This window comes from Triticum urartu, chromosome 7 (assembly GCF_003073215.2).
Source record: "Triticum urartu cultivar G1812 chromosome 7, Tu2.1, whole genome shotgun sequence".
Lineage (NCBI taxonomy): Eukaryota > Viridiplantae > Streptophyta > Magnoliopsida > Poales > Poaceae > Triticum > Triticum urartu.
The window spans coordinates 492,617,809-492,638,231 of NC_053028.1; positions in this window are offsets into that span (position 1 = coordinate 492,617,809).

The window sequence follows — 20,423 nt, forward strand, 5'->3', positions numbered from 1 at the left end:
TGACCCAAAAGTCAATTCAGTTGACTGAAGTGTGGCTTAATTGGAGCAGAGCAGCAGCACGAGCGAGGGGAGAGCAGCAGCAGCAGCAGCTGGGCGAGCGAGCGATCGAGCGAGAGCCAGAGCAGCAGCAGCAGATCCGGCTGGTATGGCCGCCGCCGCCGAAGGGGCCTCGCACTGGGGGAGAGCCGCCGTGGAGATGTCGCCCGCGGCGCCGGCTTCAAGGTAGCCGCTCCATGGGGGTGCGGGATGGAGCACCGTCAGCGCCGGGAGGTCGAGTTAAGGAGAAGTGCGATGCGATGCGTGTACAACCTCTTTGGTGGTGCCGAGTAGGCCTCGGCTTCGTCCGAGAAGCCGGTGAGGATGCTGCGGTTCCTGTGGAGCAGGTTAAGGCGGTGCTGTGGGGATGGAGCAGTCGCGATAGACGAGGCGATCGTCGGAGCAGCTCCTTGGAGGTGGAGGACGGGGCGGCTGAACCGGCGGGACAATGAGATGGACGATGGATCCTCATCTAGGGAGGTGGACGAGGGACGTCGAGCTATTGCGGTGGACGTCGTCGTCGGGGAAGAGGCTCCGGCTGGGCAGTGGTGACGTGGCGGATGGAGGAGGGTGGGGTTTCGCGGCTGGAGTGGAGAGGTTATGGCGGCCTGGGATTTCGAATGGCGAAAAGGGGGCGATGGGAGGGGGTGAAGCATGACTTAGGAACACACTTTACCAAAATGTAGGGTGTGTTACAAAAGTACCCCCCACCGATTTGAACTAGCGGCCCTTTCGGCCCAGGGTTAGAAGGGGGATTTTGCGTGTCGGGATTTGGCAGCTGGAGGGAGTTTTCGCGCGCGTTGTAATTTCGGGATAGCAAGGCGCTGGTTGTGAAGGCGCCAGTTTTGGGAGCACAATATCTGAATTTTCGGGATATAACAAGACGCGGGTTGAATTTTAGGGACAAGCCTAACATGTAGTAATATTGTACTTGTACGTACCAAATCAATTCGCACTTCCCTCAACCAAAAAGAAAACGAAAAAATAAAACTATTCACACCACACAAAGAGAGAGTCTTGCCCCGTTTTACTATACAAATGCTATTCAAAGCTACTCCCTCCTTCCATCTATATTGGGCCTAATGTGTTTTTCGATGCTAACTTTGACCAAATATTAGAGCAATGATATATGACATGCAACTTACACAAAGCACACCGTTAAATTCATCTGTGAAAGGTTCTTTCAATGATATAATTTTCACATTGTGCATGTCATGTACTATTAATCTTGTCAATAGTCAAAGGCGGTCTTAAAAATCTCATTACGCCCTATATAGATGGAAGGAGGGAGTATGAATCCATGTTATGTCTGATTAAATTTTTTCGCTTGCTGTATAATGCATGTAACGTACTCATACCAACATTTTAGTGCATTCCAAATGTCTATACTACCGCTGCAATTCAAACTAAATTTGAATTCGTTTATCTATTTCAATAAGAATCTACAATCATGATTGTTGCCAACTTCAACCATCATAGTTTCCTTGCTATCCGCCAGATATAAATCAGACGGCCTATAATGCAGTATGGCAGGCACACCATCATCAACAACTCTGTTTTTATAAGAGTAGAGATAAAATATATTAAATGTAGTATACCATGTTCATAACCACACCATGTGTATCACCGTTATATATATTCACACATCCGTCGGTTTGAAACACTATGATAAATTCTTCAAATATCCGAATTCGCTTTTTATAATGAAGTATATATGATCTCTATTCATCTTTTACACCCACACAACCCTCTTATCTTTGTAGCTAGCGCTAACTTTCTCTTATGCATGCACACGCCCGCATCCCTCTCACCCTCCCTCAGCATTCTCTAGCTCCATCGCGCAAATTCGTCTTTTCACTTTAGGTCGTTCACCCACGGTGTGTGTAGGCCCCCCAACTCCTTCTTTACGGCACACATCGATCGATATGCCTCTCTAGCCCGGTGTGCCTAGCACAAACACAAGCTTCCCCTCTTCTCTTGTCACCGTCCATGCCTCACTCCCACCACTCTTTTCATCGTTCTTGTACTCGCACACTCCTACCCCTCGATATAGTATGCCTCTCGTACCACCTCCTACATGCATCCTTCTCTCTCTATCCTTCTCCTCGTGCCTCATTTGCTTATAACACACACATGCATGTATACCGATCGATTTCCCAACATATACCTAGATCGATTTTAACTACCCCCCATCGATTGTCGTACCTCACAAGTTATGTCTCTCCTTTCTCTTACAAAGGGTGATTGATCTTCCTATGTAGTTACGTCTGCTTACCACAGCCACATCGTCCCCCCTCATCATTCGTGCATGCCTCCTGACCCGTCTCTCACACGCACGTGCACAGACAACAAGCAGCCATCTCCTCTCTTATTGATATTGCGGGCATGCCCTCCGTTTGTCTAGCAAGCCTATCCCACCATTTGTTAGAAGCAACTCCACTACCACCCCCTCCAACACTCTAGCTCTGTCTCTCTCCCAACCTTATTCATCTCCTGCACATATGCATGGATGCCGATCGATCTCCCTTAATACATGAGGCAGATCGATCTCCTTAATACATGAGGTAGGCCTCTATCCTCCTCCACACATATACCAACCATTGTACCTCTATAGTTAATTGGGCCTCCCTCTCCCCCACCACACACTGATAGTCGAGCGCTGCAGGTAGGTATCCATGCCACAGAGACAAACTGCACATGTCCCATCTCACGTCCAGTAGGCCAGCCACTCTATATCTTTGATGTGGGCACACACAAATTTGATGGCACTCTTTATCGATCGCACGCGCACACACACACACATCATCCCTCTCTTCGATTCTAAGGACACCTCAAGCCGATGATACCTCCACTCTCTTCTCATGGATCGCCCCCTCTATATATATGTTATATCCATGACTCTATTTCACACACATTGCATATGTTAAATATTTTGATTGCCCCCCCCCCCCAAAAAAAACTCTCAAGAACCCACACACTATATCTCTATAGGTTTGTATCTCTCTCACACAACCCCACGTAGGTGGTGTACGTATACAAGAAGAGAATAGGTGCACCGTGCATGTACTCACGCTTCGTGCCCAGCCACACCCGCGCGGGTACACGGTGGAGCTCATTTCTCCGCAGAAGCTGAATTTGTTTTTGAAACATCAAGTGGCCAGAGACTCGAAAACTTATTTGCCCATTAGTGACTTGTCAGGCGGTGGATTTTAGTTTGTACGATAATGCTGCATCCACCTAAAGTAACGAAAGTTCTTATGTAAACTTCCTAGTAATTCCCTCTTCGTAGGTGCAGCATTACTCCTAACATTTGTAACATCAGTTTGAAACTTGTAATATTCCCGTGTCCTATTCCTGCGTTTTCAAAATCCTGCGAATCAAACAAGTCCTGAGTTGGTGATGATGTTGTGCCTCCCATCTTTCACCAATAGCCGCCGGATCTAGATCTGACGCATACAAACCAAGATTCTCCATTTTTGCAAAAAGATGCCCGCACTTGTTCCCTATTTAAAAACAACTCCTTGTCTCTCACAATCAGCCTCATCTCCTCCCCACCACATCTAGGAGTAGAAGGCCATGGAAAAATCTGGCGCGATGGCCGCTACCGGAGCCGTCCACCCCCAATCTTGGTGTTCCGTGCAATGCACGGGCATCTACGCACGGGAAATTATGTCGAACAGGGCTAGTTGTAAGCAGGCTAGCTCTACAGCCATGATGATAGTGACTGCAGACGGTGAGGCTGACTATGGTATGCTGAACACTAAGCCTATACTCAGGTATCATCTCCGACGCAGGGTCTTATCACTTCACTGTGAGGAGCAGCATGTAATAATTTAACCAACGGATATTCACTGTGAGGAACTGCCTTTGGGTGAATGACACGTGGCCCCAGGGGGTGGCTGGCCCACCTATCATACAGCCAAAGGCAGGTGCAGTAGAGGGCCAAGGAGTAGTACGAAATCCTACGCACCTATGCACGCTAACCTAGGGCTGAGTGATCACTTGAATTGCAAGATCAGTTGACTAGAAGCTACGCTAGACCCATGGAGGCGATGAGCGCAAGCATCAGCCGGCTGTGCCAGATGGTCCACGATGTCGGCCTGCGGCCCGGCACCGAGGAACATCTCCAGGTAGTATTGCTCGAGGCCGCCAGGGCGAGGGTCTGCTTGGACAACAGCTTCGTCTCTTTGTTCGATGAGGTCCTCGTTGGTTTCCTCGACAAGTTCACCATCGTCAAGAAGCTTGCAGACGACTTTGACGCAAGCCTCCAGCCGACGCGCCCAGGCTCTGCGATGCCCGCCACCCTCAATGACCACTATGGTAACAACCTCTTCGACGCACTGGTGGCCCTGCGACTGCCCGCCGTCGTGCCGGAGAATGTCCACCTCGAGGTCGCGCTCGCCACGCAGCGCCTGGCGCAGCAAGACACCATCGACATAATCACCCACGTCTACGCGCAAATCGTCCACAAGGACTACTACATGCAAGAGGAGGACGATAGGACGCTGGCCTTCTTGGAGCGCAGGGCAACCTTGGACGACACTGTTCAGAAGCACGTTGAGCTCGCCGCCAACGCCGCTGCTCCTCACACGTCGGTTGGTGACCCGGCGCACTAGGGCGTGAGGATGTCGTTGAACTTTGATGGATCCGTATGTATTTTTATCTTTCCGTCAAATCCATGTAGTAGTATATGATACTACAGTAATTATCTTATCTTTCGCATCAACTTCATAATTTTCGTACGTACTCCATGCACGAACGGCGCCAGAACCAAACTTCTCATCACTCTAGGAAAAACCGTTATTTTCTATCTATCGGTCGTTCCATGGAGCAGAACCAAATTTTACAAGTTACGAGTTCAAAAGGAAAAGCTTGCCGTGTTCGTGTCGCACCCCCACACGGTTGGTCCGGCACGCCGCTCAAGCGGGAATACGTGCAGTGTTGCATTCTCACTTACAAGTTGGACCGCAGTTGAGCAAACCGACTATCGGCAAACCCCCACCCCGCCCACCGCGCGATGGCTGAGAAAACAAGAGGGAGAAGAGATGGCTGTAACACGGACTCCAAGAAAATTGGTGTCGGATGAGACTCGTGTGGGTGGCGTGTGCCGTACTGCTAGACGTGAATGCTAGTTATGGCCCATGCCACCCCACTATATCGAGCCTATATCGAGGTATGTAGAACAAATTTCCTGCAGTCCGTGCTCAGCCCGCCTCTATCTCTCTTCTCAGCCAGCCAGCGGACGCGCGGAGCCCATCATCTGTTTGCTCACATGCGGCCCCACATGTCAGTGAAAATGCAAGAGGACCCACTGAACCTGCACATCTTTCACCTCGATGTGCTGGTGATGAAAAACAAATCCAATAAAGATCTTCGGTGGCCGCTTTTGGAGTTACTCAAGAGTAGTAAGATTCTATTTACAGTTTAACCCAAGATGCACATCTCGTGGCTTCAACTACCACTCTATTTTCTTTCATGACACGACCTGGATGCTGGATGTCCCACGTGTCGGCAAAAGGAGGAAGAACCCGGCCAAATCTTCGGTTCTTCTCTTGGATTAGACTAGTTGTGCTAACTTAAAATTTTTATTGTGTACTCGCTCCGTTCCAAAATACTTGACTTCCATTTGTCCAAAAATGGATGTACCTATATACTAAGACATGTCTAGATACATATATATTTTGACAAATAGAAGGCATGTATTGTGCAACGGAGGGAATAGAATGGATGCAAGTTTTTGTATTGGGAAGAAGAGTACATCCACATATTGACAGAGCACAATTTAGTAGATGTTCTATCACTTTTAGCTAGCACAGAGGCTAGAGATGAGATTAGTGCACTTGTTGATACTCCTACTAGAATAGAGGCTAGACATGAGACTAGATGCGAGGAAGCAACGTCTACTTCTTTACACTCGAAGAAGAAAGAAGCACGCAAGATCGAGCCTCCGCAGATCAACAATGAATGCATCGATAAGGCACTAATCCAACTTACAGGAGTAGTAAAATGTATTCTTGTGGTTCTTGTTTTCTTTGGTCTTGCTTTTCTAGTCAAAATTATTGTTGGAGTTCATGCAAAACGGAGGTGCGTTTGGGGTCGTGCATTGGAGTTAGCCTTACAAGTGGGACCGCAGTTAAGGAAACCGACTATCGGCAAACCCCCACCTCGCCCGCCGCGCGATGGCTGAAGTTAGAGAAACGACGAGGTTGAAGAGATTGCTCTAGCACGGACTCTAAGAAATAATATGGTGTCAGATGGATGTCGTGGTGGTGGCGTGTGTCGTACTCCTGGACGTGAATGCTTGTTCTGGCCCATGCCACCCTACTACTCCTACTACTTACTCCTACTATATAGTACTAGTATCGAGGATTCAAGGTGCTGGTTACGTACAACGAACACATTAACATATGGCTACAGTAAAAACACCCGCCCGACGCGCGAAGCATGTGAAACTAGTACAAATAGTGTACTACTATTGTTGATTGGCCTCATCCGATAACCTATTGCAATGCACGTACAATTATGTATTCGAAAAATATTTTTTTGCCTCGTCGCACCACTTACTCAGAGAAGCGACTCGAAAGCCATTCATAAATTTAGTAAGTTTATCACACGCATATCATTTTATTACATACAACAGGTCATCAACCCACATCGACAACGAGGATACATTATAAATACTAAATTTTTCACCACACAACAAATAACAAGCCATGAAATGAACTTCAACTCAACCATCCCGCGGCGTTGGAAACGCTTGCTTTGAACCACAAGTGATTCTCTGGGACGGGCCATCCGTTGTCGATCTGGAGACCAACGTAGGACCGATCATCCAGGCTGAAGCGGCCTACTATATCAGTACCAGGGTAGGGAACCACCCAAATGTCCGAGGTATAGACACAGTTGCTTCTCATAAATGTGTCAACAGCAGTTGGATCGCCTTTCACCATCATCGGATAGTTTTGTCCAAGGAAGAGCGAGTTTTCTCCAAGACTATCAATTCTGTGCCAGGGAGAAGGAGTTGGCGCTAGCACACTAGTATCCATTCCGAATACCATGCAACGAGTGTTGGAATAGGTCTGGAGAGTGCGACCATGGGAGACACCTGCTTCCTTAGCAGTAACATCATCAGTGGGATGTATACACACAAGAAGAGGTGATCCATCGGAATTAGTTGCCAGGCGCCACAGAGTATATGGGCGCTGCTCGTCCTCATGCTCGTGATCATCACCATCGGCATCTCCCCCTTGGTTATAAATTTTTTCAAGTATTGGTGGTGGGATGTTCACAGGACCTTGGAAACACAAGAAGAAGGTTAATTAGTAAAGGGAAACTTGCTAACCCGCATGCATGTGGATGAAACAATTATAATTACGGTGGAAGACAAACGTACCGAAACTACTAGGATGCCATTCAAAAACAGTGCCACGAGTGGTGGCAGTAAACACAAGGCCCTCGTATTGAATTGCATCACAGTACTCATCCGTGTACATAAACTCATTTTTGAGCAATATCCATTGAGTCAAACCACGAAGGACGGCAACAAGCTTGTCGAAGATAGCAACAACTTGATAGTTGTTGTAATTCCAAGAGCGGTTGGGAACTCGACAAATTGCTATCTTCCGTAGAAGACAGTCACCATGATCGTATTTGAACGTGCGTACATTACCGGTGTGCTCAAACTCTGGGCAGTGTGCTGAGATTTTTGGAAGTGGAACCCGGTGACGAGTGTACACATTCACAAGTTCCCACTCGCAGTTGGACCCAATGTAAACAACCCAATCTCCATTTGCGCCCGCCCAAGCCTTGCCCTCAAGCGATGGCATCTTAACATCATACGTATCATTATCAAGCGGCATCAACTGGCACAGGGTGAGGCATCCATCGTGCTGGCACCAGTCATCAGGGTCACGGCGAAGAAGATAGGGGAGATCAAACCGCTCCTTGACTCTTGGGTTCTTTGTAATGATGTTATTAGTTGAGTCGAGAATGGGCTTGAATGAACCTGCCATGCTAGCCGAGGTGATGATGACGCACCGATCAATGAGTTCCTCCACCACGTCATCTTTCAGATCGGGGCAAGAATAACGGGGTCGTTTCCGGCCTGTTCCCTCCATGGAGAAGACGATCGAACAATGGCAGAAGAAAGGGTGAAGGGTGAAGGAAAATGGAGGAGGGAGAGGAAGAGCGTGCGACAGCAGTTCCAAATCGAGAGGGAAAGGCGAAGAGTCGGTGGACGGTTGCGAGTTTTCCACGGTTCACGAAGAGGCGCCCCGACCTACACGTCCGTTCGGAAATACTCCTACTACTCGCCTCGTCTCACTGATATGTTGGAACGGGACCACATGTCAACGAAACATGGTGTGTAATTTCTCGTGCAAAATGCGATCTGGCCGCGTTGGCTCGAGGTGCCGCATTAGTTATCGACCTTTGTTTTTTAATGGCATGTCGATCAGTTTTGAAGCACGACTAACTGGTACTGTATGTGGAGAGGATGACAGCAGGGAGCCGCCAAGGTCATGGCAGTACGCAAGCAAGTACCTCCTTATTTCAAGCCAATAAAAAAATGGCTCCTCCTAGTGGATTTCTGACATCTGGGTCCCATGCCATTGTCAACGTAGTCAATAAACGAGAGAATTGCACAACGAGCGGCTGACACCAGGGACCCAGCAGCTCGCCCAGTTATTTTTGTTTTGGGTTAATTTGATAAATGCCACTCCAAATCTGGTGTATCCGCCACTGCAATTTGCAAACTTTGAAAAATGCCATTTCATGCCATTTCTAGTGGCATTTTTCGAAGTCTGGAGTGGCGTTTTCCAAAGTTTGCAAACTGCAGTGGCGTTTTTCAAAGTTTGCAAAAATGACAGTGGCATTTTTCAAAGTTTGGAAATTGTAGTGGCATTTTTATGAATCGCCATAATTGGAGTGGCATTTATCTAATTTGTTTTTGAGACGGAAGCAGGGTGTCAACTGGGCTGTGCCGGACACTCTGGCCTGTCTAGACAGCCTTTTCTTTTATGTTTACCACAGACCAGCCCAGTAGTTTTTTTTCTTTCTGAAAATGGCTAGCCCAGTTCTTTTGTGATTTGTCAAGTAAGTCGCTTTATCAGGCCTGCTGGGCTGCAAATCTTTCAAGACGAGGAGAGATTCATTCGGCTGGCCGAGAAAATGGCCTATCAGTAATGAGAAATGAGCTATACATTTTTAAAACACATCAAACCGGCAATTATTTTGAAATATCTTTTTTTCATTTCAAGATTTTAAATTGCATTGATTTTTATGCGTGGGCAATTTATTGGATTTTATATTGATATACATTTATTTTAAAAATCAGTCTGAATGTGACTCGAAATTTCGGGATTAAAAACAGTTCAGACCGCACCGACATATGCAAAATTTTGTATAATTTTTTAACCATGGCCACAATATGGGCTATAATACTAACATAAAGAATATGGGCTCCAAAAAAACCCGTAAGAATTAGCAAATGGGCTGTAAATTATTTAGTAATGGCAGATGGGCTGTATGCTGTTTTCCACAGATTTGAGGCTTTCCACAGATGGCCTGTATACTGTTGGATGTCCATCCAACGACCGTCGTGCTTCTTCAATCTCTGCTCTTCCTGCTCCAGCCGCTCAAACAAGCGCTGGCGGGACTGCCTGCTCCCTCCTCCCCGCGGCCACTGTGCTGCCGCGCAGGCCTCACCGCCCCACCGTACTCCCATCACTGGCCTAGCCATCCCTCTACTCACCCACACCTGCTGTTATTCTCCGGCGACGACAGACGAACCAGTAAACCCTCGTACAGTCGTACTCCCCTCCGCGTGGGAAACAAAAACAACGGCCGAGTCTTCCCTGCCCCCGTGTCATTCCCTTCCTAGGCCTTGTCGTCGTCCACCGCCCTAGTGCTCTCGGCGTGGCGTGGTCAGCGTGGTCAACGACTGACATGCATCTGAAGTGGACTGTACGTGGAGAGGCTGACAGCTAGGTCCACGGCCGCACGCAAGGAAATGCCTCCTTATTACGCGCAAAATAATGATTTCCTCCACCTGACATCTGGGACCCACCGAAACGGCCTCTGTATTTCGCGAAAAAAATGTTACTGCCGCTCATAGCTCGGACCCACCAGCTATATCTTCGCACGCAAGGAAGTGCCTCCTTATTACGCACAAAAAAATGAATACTCCCCCTGCTAGCTCGGACCCAGTATAGTGGGCCTACTAAGTTGACGGGGACGAAGGGCTTTGTCAACTTAGTCAATATGCACGATTCTAGCTCACTGAACGGATGTCCATCCAACGGCCGTAGTGCTTCTTCAACCTCTGGTCTTCTTGCTCCAGCCGCCCAAAGTAGCGCCGATCATGCCGCCTGCTCCTGCCTCCCGTGGCCAGCTGTGCTGCCGCGGAGGCCTCACCGCCCCCATACTACTCCCACCGCTGGCCAGGCCATCCCTCCGCTCCACTCACCCACAACCCCTGTTATTCTGTGGCGACAGCAGCGCAGCCGAACCAGTGAACCCTCGTACTCCTCTCCGTGTGGGCATCCACTGCCGCGTCTTCCCCGGCTCCGCGTTGTCCCCTTCCTAGGCCTCACCATCGTCCACCACCGTGCTACTGTCGGCGTGGCGTGGTCAATGTGGTCAACGACCGAATTCCATCGGAAGAATACTGTACATGGAGAGGCTGACAGCTGGGTCCACGGCAGCCGCAAGGAAGTGCCTCCTTATTACGCGGAAAATAATTATTCCTCCACCTCACAGCAGGGACCCATCGGACTCCCACCAGTATATCGCGAAATAAACATTTGCCCCTGACTGTTGGGACCCACCCGACGGGCCACCGTATTTCACGAAAAAAACATTCCCCCTGCTGTCAGCTCGGACCCACCGGAAGTGCCTTCTTATTACGCACAAAAAAATGAATACCCCCTGCTAGCTGGGACCCACCTTAGTGGTAGGCTGACTTGTGGGCCTACTAAGTTGACGGGGACGGAGGGCTTTGTCAACTTAGTCAATATGCACGATTCTAGCTCTAGTGACCATACGATGTCCATCCAACGGCCGTAGTGCTTCTTCAACCTTTGGTCTTCTTGCTCCAGCTGCCCAAACCAGCGCTGGTCGTGCCTCGTGCTCCTGCCTCCCGTGGCCGGCTGCGATGCGGCGGAGGCCTCACCGCCCCCGACTACTCCCACCGCTGGCCAGGCCATCCCTCTACTCACCCACACCCCCTGTTATTCTGCGGCGACGACAGCCTCACACCGCAGCGAACCAGTGACCCTCGTACTCCTCTATGCGTGGGCATCCACTGCCGCGTCTTCCCCGGCTCTGCGTCGTCCCCTTCCTAGGCCTCACCGTCATCCACCGCCCTGGTGCTCTTGGCGTGGCGTGGTCAACATGGTCAAGGAACGGCTTCCATCGGACATGGACTATACGTGGAGAGGCTGACAGCTGGGTCCACGGCCGCAGCAAGGAAGTGCCTCCTTATTACGTGCAAAATAATTATTCCTCCACCTGACAGCGGGGACCCACCGGACGGGCCATCAGTATTTTGCGAAAAAATTGTTTCCCCCTGACTGCTGGGACCCACCGGACGGGCCACCATATTTCGTGAAAAAAACGTCCCCCCGCTGTCAGCTCGGACCCACCGGAAGTGCCTCCTTATTATGCACAAAAAATGAATACTCCCCCGGCTAGCTAGGACCCACCTTGCTGGGAGGCTGACTTGTGGGCCTACTAAGTTGACGGGGACGAAGGGCTTTGTCAACTTAGTCAATATGAACGATTCTAGCTCCAGTGACCGTACGATGTCCATCCAATGGCCGTAGTGCTTCTTCAACCTCTAGTCTTCTTGCTCCAGCCACCCAAAGCAGCGCCGGTCATGCCGCATGCTCCTGCCTCCCGTGGCCGGCTGTGCTGCCGTAGAGGCCTCACCGCCCCCTACTATTCCCACCGCTGGCCAGGCCCTGCGGCGACGGCAGCCTCACACCGCAGCTGAACCAGTGAACCCTTGTAGTACTCTCCGCGCGGGCTTCCACTGCCGCATCGTCTCCTTCCTAGGCCTCGCCGTCGTCCACCATCATGATGCTCTCCGCGCGGCGTGGTCAACATGGTCAAGGAACGACTTCCATCGGAAGAGTACTGTACGTGGAGAGGCTGACAGCTGGGTCCGCGACCACAGCCTAGTTTTTTTGTGATTTGCCAAGTAAGTCGCTTTGTCAGGCCTGTTGGGCTGCAAATCTTTCAAGACGAGGAGAGCTTTCATTCGGCTGGCCGAGAAAATGGCCCATCAGTAATGAGAAATGGGCTCTACATTTTTAAAACACATCAAACCGGCAATTAGTTTCAAATATCTTTTTTTATTCCAAGATTTTAAATTACATTAATTTTTATGCGTGGAGAATTTGTTGGATTTTATATTGATATACATTTATTTTTAAAATCAGTTTGAATGTGAGTCGAAATTTCGGGATTAAAAACAGTTCGGACCGCACCAAAATATGCAAAATTTCGTATAATTTTTTAACCGTTGCCACAATATGGGCTGTAATGCTAACAAAAAGAATATGGGCTCCAAAAAAACCTTAAGAATTAGCAAATGGGCTGTAAATTATTAGAAGTAATGGCAGATGGGCTGTATGTTGTTTTCCACAGATTTGAGGCTTTCCTAAAAAAAGGTTCACACACAAGCACTGATTCTTGGATGTCCATCCAATGGCCGTCGTGCTTCTTCAATCTCTGCTCTTCCTGCTCCAGCCGCTCAAACAAGCGCCGGCGGGACTGCCTGCTCCCTCCTCCTCGCGGCCGGCTGTGCTGCCGCGCAGGCCTCACCGCCCGACCGTACTCCCATCGCTGGCCTAGCCATCCCTCTACTCACCCACACCTACTATTATTCTCTGGCGACGGCAGACGAACCAGTAAACCCTCGTACAGTCGTACTCCCCTCCGCGTGGGAAACAACTGCCGAGTCTTCCCTGCCTCCGTGTCGTCCCCTTCCTAGGCCTCGCCATCGTCCACCGCCCTGGTGCTCTCGGCGTGGCGTGGTCAACGTGGTCAAGGAGCGACTTCCATCGGACATGGACTGTACGTGGAGAGGCTGACAGCTGGGTCCACGGCCGCAGCAAGGAAGTGCCTCCTTATTACACGGAAAATAATGATTCCTCCACCTGATAGCTGGGATCCACCGGACGGGCCACTGTATTTCGCGAAAAAAACGTTTCCCCCTGACTGCTGGGATCCACCAGCTACATCTTCGCACGCAAGGAAGTGCGTCCGGGCAAAAAAAATGATTCGCCCCCTGACTGTTGGGACCCACCAGCTACATCTTCGCAGGCAAGGAAGTGCCTGGCAGTCGGGACCCACCTGGTCGAAGCGTACGTAGCGTTGTCATTCTGGTCGCGAACGTGTACGTACATACTGGTCGATGTAGAGGCGTGCACGTGTCGTAGAGGCGCACACGTAGCATGTACACGTATGTACAGTGGTCAGGGTGCAAGAAAGAAAATACGGCCACGTATGTGTACATACTGGCGGGGTCTCGAACGCCTACTCGCGCATACATACGGCCAGGGCTCGTGTACATGGCTGGGTCGGAACGGAGAAACAACGTCGTCGTCGTGTTCATGGGGAGGCAACGGAATGTGTCGTGTTCATGGGGAGGCAACGGAATGCGTCGTGTTCATCAGGAGGCAACGGAACGCGTGGGAGCCAACCGGCTGGGTCGGAACGGAATGCGTGGTCGTGTTCATCGGGAGGGCTTGGACAGAACAGGCGATGGAAACGAGGCCTCGCGTACCGCACAACGGAGGAAACAGACCTCCTACGTTCGGAATGGGGCCCTGTTGATCCGGAGGGGTCTAGTGTACCGCAAAACGGAGGAAACAGACCTCCTATGGTCGAAATGGGGGTCCTGTTCATCGGGAGGGGTGTGGCATATCGCAAAACGGAGGAAACGGACTTGTATTGGAGCGCTACGGTCGAAACAGGGGTCCTGTTCATCGGGAGGGGTGTGGCGTACCGCAAAACGGGACTCCACGGATACTGTTCATCTCCACCGTCGACCCCCTCCAGCCTCCACGAGCTACTATTCATCCACCATCGACCTCCTCCAGCCTCCACCTGCGACTGTTCATCCACGGGCTCCTATTCATCCAGCCTCCACCGTACACTACCCCACCGGCTACTATTCAACCAGCCCTCTCCACTAGCTCCTGTTCAACCACCCCTCCACGGGCTACTGTTCATCCTGCCCTCCACCGTCTACTGTTCATCCTGCCCTCCACGGGGTGGTCCTGTTCATCCAGCCCTCCACGGGGTCCTGTTCATCCAGCCCCAACCGGCTCGATCGATTGGAGTCCTATTCATCCAAAGGCAACACCACGGGGTCATGTTCATCCACCCCCATCGGGAACTGTTCATCCAAACCCCCCCGCAACGCTCACTGTTCATCCAGAGGCAGCATCGATTGGCTTCAGTTAGCAACAGTAGCGAAGGAATCGCTCGATCGGGTTCAGTTAACAGCCATCGATCGATCGCTCGGGTTCAGTAACGCGTAGCCTGCAGTGCAATCGCTCGGGTTCAGTTAGAGCCCAACGCCTCGCTCGGGTTCAGTTAGAGCCAACGCCTCGCACACACGCGCGTACGTGTATGAGAGAAGCGCGCATCGCTCGGCTCCCGACCTCCCACCGTAACCGGGAACTCCCCGAAATTTTCCTCGCCCTCGCTTCTACCATGGTTTTTTCCATCATGGACGACCCAAAGAATGTCATGCAGCTGCATCTCCGACCCGCCCAGGACGAAAAGCCCATTTTCTATCATGATTTTTTGTCATAGAAGTAGGAGCCCACCACATCTATGATGATACCGGGTTTTGTCACAATTATCGTCATAGAAGTGTCATATGTATGACATAATTTTTTTCCGTTCGGCCCAAAATGTCACAGATGTGTCTTTTTTTTGTAGTGAAGGCATACGTCTATAAGCAAAGGTACCAAAAGGGCAAGTAAAATTGGTCTTTTCCTCATCTTGTTTCGACACAGGTATTTGAGAGAAACCAGAATAACCATCTAGAAATCAAAAATGTGTATGTTTGGATAATCTTTCTAGCATTTTATCAATAAAAGGTAAAGGGTAATGATCCTTTCTAGTAGCTTTATTTAATTTGCGGAAATCAATTACCATTCTAACATGTAACAATTCTTCGTGGGACCAATTCATCTTTATCATTAGGAACAACAGTAATACCTCCCTTCTTAGGGATGCAATGGACAGGACTTACCACTGACTATGAGCAACAGGATAAATTATACCTGCCTCCAGAAGCTTTAGTATTTCATTTCTTACCAGTTCTTTCATCTTAGGATTTAACCATCGTTGGTGATCAACAAACGGTTTAGCATCTTTCTCCAATTTTATTTTGTGCTATCATAGAGTGGGACTAATGCCCTTAAGATCATCAAGAGTATATCCAATAGCAGCACAATGCTTCTTCAGAGTTTTCAATAATCTCTCTTCTTCCTCCTTTGAAAGGTTAGCACTAATAATAGGATATATCTTCTTTTCATCAAAATAAGCATATTTAAGAGTATCAGGTAATGGTTTAAGCTCAAACACGGGATCACCATTGGGTGGAGGAGGATCCCCTAGAATTTCAATAGGCAAGTTGTGTTTCAAAATAGGTCCCTGTTTAAAGAATACTTCATCTATTTTCCTTCTTTCATTCATAAACATATCATTTTCATGGTCTAGCAAATATTGTTCTAAAGGATCATTAGGAGGCACGACAATAGAGGCAAGATCAATAATTTCATCTTTATTAGGCAATTCTTTATCATGGGGTTGCCTATGAAATTTAGCAAAATTCAAATCATGAGACATATCCCCTAAACCAACAGAAACAATATCCTTTTGCATTCTATCTTAGCATTAACAGTATTCAAGAAGGGTCTACCAAATATAATGGGACAAAATTCATCTTGTGGGGAACCAAGAACAAGAAAATCAGTAGGATATTTAACTTTCCCACACAAGACTTCAACATCTCTAACAATCCCAACTGGTGAAATAGTATCTCTATTGGCAAGCTTAATAGTAACATCAATACCTTCTATCTCAGCAGGTGCAATATCATGCATAATTTCTTCGTATAAGGAATGAGGTATTGCACTCGCACTAGCACGCATGTCACATAAGACATGATAGCAATGATCTCCTATTTTAACAGAAACAATAGGCATGCCAACAACAGGTCTATGTTTATCTTTAGTATCGGGTCTAGCAATTCTAGTAGCTTCATCACAAAAGTAAATAACATGCCCATCAATATTATCGACCAAGAGATCTTTAACCATGGCAATACTAGGTTCAACTTTAATTTGCTCAGAGGGTGTAGGTGTTCTAGTATTACTCTTACGAACCACAGTTGAAGCTTTAGCGTGATCCTTCATTCTAACAGGAAAAGGTGGTTTCTCAATATAAGCGGTAGGAACAATAGGATCAACATTATAAGTGATAGTCTTTTCTTCAACTGTAATAGGTTAAACTACTTTTACTTCAATGTGAGAATGATATTTAAGCCACTTCTCCTTAGGGAGATCAACATGAGTAGCAAATGATTCACAGAAAGAAGCTACTATCTCAGAGTCAAGTCCATATTTAGTGCTAAATTCATGAAAAGCATCGATATCCATGAAAGATTTAACACAATCAAACTTAGGTGTTATACCTGAATCCTTACCTTTGTCGAGTTCCCAATCTTCAGAGTTGCATTTAATTCTTTCCAATAAATCCCATCTGAAGTCAATAGTCCTCATCATAAAAGATCCAGTACAAGAAGTATCGAGCATGGAGCGATTATTGAGAGAAAGCCGAGCATAAAAAGTTGAATAATAATTTCTCTTGAGAGCTCATGATTGAGGCATGAATATAAAATTGACTTAAGCCTCCCCCAAGCTTGAGCAATGATTTCTCCTTCGCAAGGCCAAAAATTATATATATAATTACGATCACGATGAACCAGATGCATAGGATAAAACTTCTGATGAAATTCCAATTTCAATCAGTTGTAGTTCCACGATCCAATATCATCACATAGCCTAAACGATGTCAATGCCTTTCTCTTCAAAGATAAAGGGAAGACCTTATTCTTGATAACATCCTCGGGCATACCTGCAAGCTTAAATAATCCACAAACTTCATCCACATAGATTAGGTGCATATCAGGATGTAATGTTCCATCTTCTGTAAAAGGATTAGCTAGCAATTTCTCTATCATACCTGAAGGAATTTCAAAGTAAACATTTTCAGTAGGTTCGGTAGGTTGAGGATAAACTCTTTGCTCTACTGGTTGGGGTGAAGATACCCCGAACAAGCCCCTCAAAGGATTGTTTTCCATAGTAACAAGTGACAGTAAATTTCAGCACACTATAAATTTTTCCTTACCAAATTCCACTTACCAAAGGCGCTTCACTCCCCGGCAACGGTGCTAGAAAATAGTCTTGATGACCCACAAGTATAGGGGATCTATCATAGTCCTTTCAATAAGTAGAATGTCAAACCCAACGAGGAGCAAAAGGAAATGACAAGCGGTTTTCAGTAAGGTATTCTCTGCAAGCACTGAAATTATCGGTAACAGATAGTTTTATGATAAGGTAATTTGTAACGGGTAACAAGTAACAAAAGTAAACAAGGTGCAGCAAGGTGGCCCAATCCTTTTTGTAGCAAAGGATAAGCCTGGACAACCTCTTATATAAAGGAAAGCGCTCCCGAGGACACATGGGAATTATTGTCAAGCTAGTTTTCATCATGCCCTTCCTTGGACAAGCATCCCACTTATGATTAACCCCCCTCGCAAGCATCCACAACTACGAAAGAAGAATTAAGGTAAACCTAACCATAGCATGAAACATATGGATCCAAATCAGCCCCTTACGAAGCAACGCATATACTAGGGTTTAAGCTTCTGTCACTCTAGCAACCCATCATCTACTTATTACTTCCCAATGCCTTTCCCTAGGCCCAAACAATGGTGAAGTGTCATGTAGTCGACGTTCACATAACACCAATAGAGGAAAGACAACATACATCTCATCAAAATATCGAACGAATACCAAATTCACATGACTACTTATAACAAGACTTGCCCATGTCCTCAGGAACAAATGTAACTACTCACAAATCATATTCATGTTCATAATCAGAGGGGTATTAATATTCATAAAGGATCTGAACATATAATCTTCCACCGAATAAACCAACTAGCATCAACTACAAGAAGTAATCAACACTACTAGCAACCCACAGGTACCAATCTGAGGTTTTGACTTTTGAGACAAAGATCGGATACAAGAGATGAACTAGGGTTTGAGAGGAGATGGTGCTAGTGAAGAGGTTGATGGAGATTGACCCCCTCCTGATGAGAGGATCGATGGTGACGATTTCCCCCTCCCGGAGGGATGTTTCCCCGGCAGAACAGCTCCGCCGGAGCCCTAGATTGGTTCCGCCAAGGTTCCGCCTCGAGACGGCGGCGCTTCGTCCCGAAAGCTTTCTTCTGATTTTTTCCAGGGCAAAAGACACCTTATACCAAAAGATGGGCATCGGGGGCCTGCCAGGTGGCCCACGAGGCAGGGGGCGCTCCCCCACCCTCGTGGACGGTGGCTGGCTCCCCTCTGGTGCTTTCTTCGCCCAATATTTTTAATATATTCCAAATCTGACTTTCATGAAGTTTCTGGACTTTTGGAGTTGTGCAGAATAGGTCTCTAATATTTGCTCTTTTTCAAGCCTAGAACTCCAGCTGCCGGCATTCTCCCTCTTCATGTAAACCTTGTAAAATAAGAGAGAAAAGGCATAAGTATTATGACATAATATGTAATAACTGTTGGGTAACGTAGTAATTTCAAAAAAATTCCTATGCACACGCAAGATCATGGTGATGCATAGCAACGAGAGGGGAGAGTGTTGTCTACGTACCCTCGTAGACCGGAAGCGGAAGCGTTAGCACAGCGCGGTTGATGTAGTCGTACGTCTTCACGGCCCGACCGATCAAGCACCGAAACTACGACACCTCCGAGTTCTAGCACACGTTCAGCTCGATGACGATCCCCGGACTCCGATCTAGCAGAATGTTGGGGAAGAGTTCCGTCAGCACGACGGCGTGGTGACGATCTTGATGTTCTACCGTCGCAGGGCTTCGCCTAAGCACCGCTACAATATTATCGAGGATTATGGTGGAGGAGGGCACCGCACACGGCTAATAGATCAATGATCAATTGTTGTGTCTCTGGGGTGCCCCCCTGCCCCCGTATATAAAGGAGTGGAGGAGGGAGCCAGCCAAGGAGGGTGGCGCGCCCAAGGGGGGTAGTCCAACTCCCACTGGGAGTAGGACTCTCCCTTTTCCTATTAGGAGTAGGAGAGGGAAGGAAGATGAAGGAGGGAGGAAGGAAAGGGGGGCCCGGCCCCCTTCCCAATTCGGATTGGGCTTGGGGGGGGGGGGCGCCCCCTCCCTTGCTCCTTTCCCCTCCTTTCCACTAAGGCCCAATAAGGCCCATATACCTCCCGAGGGGTTCCAATAACCTACCGATGATCCGGTATTGTCCCAATCTCACCCGGAACCTTTCCGGTGTCCAAATATAGTCGTCCAATATATTGATCTTTATGTCTCGACCATTTCAAGACTCCTCGTCAAGTCCGTGATCACATCCGGGACTCCGAACAACCTTCGGTACATCAAAATATATAAACTCATAATGAAACTGTCATCGTAACGTTAAGCGTGCGGACCCTACGGGTTCGAGAACAATGTAGACATGACCGAGACACGTCTCCGGTCAATAACCAATAGCGGAACCTGGATGCTCATATTGGCTCCTACATATTCTACGAAGATCTTTATCAGTGAGACCGCATAACAATATACGTTGTTCCCTTTGTCATCGGTATGTTACTTGCCCGAGATTCGATCGTCGGTATCTCAATACCTAGTTCAATCTCGTTACCGGCAAGTCTCTTTACTCGTTCTGTAATACATCATCTTGCAACTAACTTATTAGTTGCATTGCTTGCAAGGCTTAAGTGATGTGCATTACCGAGAGGGCCCAGAGATATCTCTCCGACAATCGGAGCGACAAATCCTCATCTCGAAATATGCCAACCCAACATGTACCTTTGGAGACACCTGTAGAGCACCTTTATAATCACCCAGTTACGTTGTGACGTTTGGTAGCACACAAAGTGTTCCTTCGGTAAACAGGAGTTGCATAATCTCATAGTCATAGGAACATGTATAAGTCATGAAGAAAGCAATAACAACATACTAAACGATCGGGTGCTAAGCTAATGGAATGGGTCATGTCAATCACATCATTCTCCTAATGATGTGATCCCGTTAATCAAATGAC